The 3,901-nt window shown below is 40.6% G+C and overlaps 1 pseudogene; it reads right to left on the bottom strand.

Moving 5' to 3' along the window:
• Nucleotides 1-601: 601 nt before the first annotated feature.
• LOC109467335 overlaps nt 602-3,901 on the bottom strand; it is an 8,696-nt pseudogene continuing 5,396 nt past the window's right edge.

Genomic DNA, 3,901 nt, shown 5'->3' with positions numbered 1-3,901 from the left:
TTTCAATTCCCAAGGAAAAGCCTAGTGCTATGATCAATTACGATATTTTGCATTTTACTTGAGATAAGGTCAATATTCACCTGAATTGATTTTATGCCCAAGGGAGATATAAAGCATACCCTTCTACAGCAGTTTGATTAATTCCCTAGGTGATTACCTCCTCTTAATGATCCACCTAAATTGTCTTTCTATAGGATGTTAACCCTCCTTCAATCTGTGTAGGTTGTCACCCCTGATCCTCCTAATCCTTTTTTGCAGCCTGTTAGATTTTCTGTTAGGTTTTGAAATGCCCCATGCTCTACTGGGTCCAATATCTTGCCACTACTGTGGTTACTATGTATTAATGACTTTTGGATATAATCATAATTTTAGTTTTTAGAAGAGAATGATTTGATTTGATTTATTGAAATTGCAGATAATATAATATAATACTCATTAGCCACAGGCAGCGGGGGCTGGTGTTGTGTTCAACACACAAAACAATTGTAAACACACAAGCTAGACAAACATTTAAACCTAAACAATATTAAGTACATAAAGATAACAATCTAGAATCAGCATAGATTAGAATATATCAACCTAATATCTATCGGTCCATTTACTACTTGGTACAGTTCATGCGGTTGCTAGCCGCCAGAATGTTCTCATGTCTGGGGCCACGTCTCCGGGTCGACTGGTGCTTCTGCTGCGTGAGCAGGTGGGCCTGACACACGTTCTTAAATATACTAATGCTACGGGCCTCTTTAACAGGCTGATACATTTGACAGGATAAGATCAGATAGAGATGCAGTTAACCTAAAAGATACCCGAACTTCTGGCACCCTGAAAAACATTGTAAGAGGACATACAATGTACGAGCGATCTCTCTAGAAGGGACCGTACGGGCAACCTCCATATGGAGAAGCTCTGCACTATTATTCTGCACCACTGTTAAAGAGGCCCGCAGCATTAGTATATTTAAGAACATGTGTCAGGCCCACCTGCTCACACAGCAGAAGCACCAGTCGACCCGGAGACGTGGCCCCAGACATTCTGGCGGCTAGCAACCGAATGAACTGTATCTAGTAGTAAATGGACTGATATACTAGTATTCTAATCGATGCTGATTTTAGTACCCTTATACTTATTTTATATACTTATACTAGGTTTAAATGTCTGTCTTGCTTCTGTGCTTGTGATTGTTTTGTGTGTGGGCCACAACACCAGCCCCGCTGCCTGTGGCCCACGAGTATAGTACTTGTTTGCAATTCTAATAAATCAAATCAAATCATTTTTCAGCCCCATCTGTGGCAGAAAACCCCACATATTCGACTTAGTCATGTCAAAGGTCAGTTATAGGCGCTTGCGCAGAGGGTGCGGTTTTAGTTTACACATCTACTAAAATCAACATGGGTCAAACGGGCGGATTGCACTTGGCGCACAAGAATACCCGGAAGTAAGGCTCGAATCTAAAATCAGTTTTCACCCCCAAATAACCATTGTTTACACTCTTCATCTGTTTAATGATATTTTGTGGCAAAATATGAGAAATGTTACCTCAAACTGAGATACCTTGTGGCATGTGCAAGTTAATTAAAGGTTAACAACACTGCATGTATTATGTTAATGTAGAGGTCATTTGCATAAATTATGAGGACATGTCATTTACAAAAACTTATATATTTCATGGAGGTATGAGATCTACGAATTCTTGTTGGGACTGTGCTGGGGCAATATGAAAGTTAATGAGGCCTGAATCTGCCAAAGGCCTCGTTTATGTGAAGTCACCCAAGGCGCTTTACATGTGGTTTACCCCGAAGCCGGTTTCAAGTGGCTCCATCTGAACGCGAAAGCGTCTCGATCCCAAAACACTCCTAGAGGTGGTTTCGAATCGGTTTTCCCGCATCGCGATTTGCTTCTGAACGCAATGTGATTTCAATATGACTTCGCCTGGTCATGGATTACGGGGTGATATTTCTTTATTTATGTGCAATACCAAATTTTGTGTGGCAGCAAAGGGAAGTAATGGTCAAATAATGTGTCCGTTCTAGGACGAGCTTCACCGCCTCTGGCGGGACCACGTCGGCATTAGGCCGAGATACGCTGGGAAGGGGGCACCAGCAAGCAGGTCGTTGACCCCTGACATTGATAGCACGCCACCTTGCGTGTTTTCATCAAACAACAATGAATGCAGTTTCGTAGAATCATGATCGGAGACCGTTTGCAAGGAATGTGTGGCACGTGGACCAGATGTGAGGAATGTGAGTTACCCGAATCGCGGTTTGGGTGACTTCACATAAACACGGCCAAAAAGTGCTATCATCTCACCTGTCCCTGCAAACACCTGTACCTCACACAGAGACAGGACGTCCTTCCGGCCGATCAGCTGGACAGACACCCACCTCCCTGAGATGGGCTCCTCACACCGCACGTCTATAGTCTCTCCATTCGATGGAGTTTCCGAGTAAATGTCACCACATGGTGTATTTTCACGGAAGTCCTCATAGGACCGACTCGTACCATGAAGTTTCGCAGTCGTTCTCCTGTAAGAGGTGTATTTCTACCTTTTTAGAACTGGTGTTCTAACTTTTTTTAAACATTTAGAAGCTCTTTTTGATCCTGAATAATTTAATCGGAGGATAGCGTTTACTTCGAAAGTTTTGAACTTGTAAGAGAACAAAAATTAAGTAAGATAAAGTACGTTTCCACCCTTCACTACCGATTAAGAATTATACATCCAAGCATATGTGTTTTAGCTTTGGACATGTGATTTTTATGTAATACCGTATATAAAAGTATTATTATGTGCGGTTAATCTTTGACATCTCTGAAGTAAATCTTACAATTTTACGCATTGTGTAATAAAGATACGAACTGATATAATTATAGTTCTAACCAACTGTTTCCTATCTACTAACCACAGCAGTCTCCGCGGTTAATGACTGTCACGTGACTGATGACGTAAGTGTCTCCAAGATCAACCTTCCACCACGGCTCGTACTCCCAGTGCGTGTGTGTGCATTCGTTTAAAAGGTACATAGTAGTTCCTGTGTTTCCGTCCACAGCTCGTTCCGCAGGATATCGCGGTATCATCGTACTGCTCTGTGTAGCCATTTTGCCGAGGGCAACATTTACCTCCCCTGCAGGAAAAACAGCATTTGTTACATGTAATATGATATGGATCCGTTCATTACCTCCATGAAAAATTGAGGTATTCTTACCTCCATGAAAAATGGATGTATTGTTTTTGGCCTGTCTGTGCGTGTGTGTATGCGTCTATGTGTGTGTGTGTGTGTGTGTGTGTGTGTGTGTGTGTGTGTGTTTCCGCCTAACTTCATAACGCCTTTATGGATTGTGATTATATTTGGTATGCTGGTAGGTCTTAGGAAGACGAAGGTCGCGGTCAAATATGGGCGTCCTGGTGGATGACCTTGGTACTGCAGCAGAACTTCCGGTTTTTGTATCTTTTGTCCTGACCATGCTATGGATTTTTTTTTGTGACAGATAGCTTATATTGCCAGAAATAGCTGGTGTAAGTTTTATCCCCCTAGCGGCTTTTTCTGGAATTGCAGGTTAGTTTCTGGTAAAAACTTTAAAGCCAATAAGTCCAGATAGGAACAACGTATTTTCCTTTTTGGTATGTAGGTAGCTAAGAGAGAGTTGCACGTAATTAAATGCAAATTATGCAAATGAGGACTTAATTTACATAATTATTGAGGAACAGAGGAAATTCTATAATCACAGTGTTTTATTTAATAGTACTGCCATACATGTTATCTTTTTAATCTGTGGCAGATGGAACATCAACAGATACCAATTATGCAAATGATGACCTAATTTGCATTATATATATATATATATATATATATATATATATATATATATATATATATATATATATATATATATATATATATATATA

Source organism: Branchiostoma belcheri, unplaced genomic scaffold (assembly GCF_001625305.1).
Source record: "Branchiostoma belcheri isolate BF01 breed outbred unplaced genomic scaffold, Haploidv18h27 scaffold18, whole genome shotgun sequence".
Lineage (NCBI taxonomy): Eukaryota > Metazoa > Chordata > Leptocardii > Amphioxiformes > Branchiostomatidae > Branchiostoma > Branchiostoma belcheri.
The sequence above is the reverse complement of the archived record's forward strand: the minus strand, read 5'-3'. Positions and strand labels throughout refer to the sequence as shown.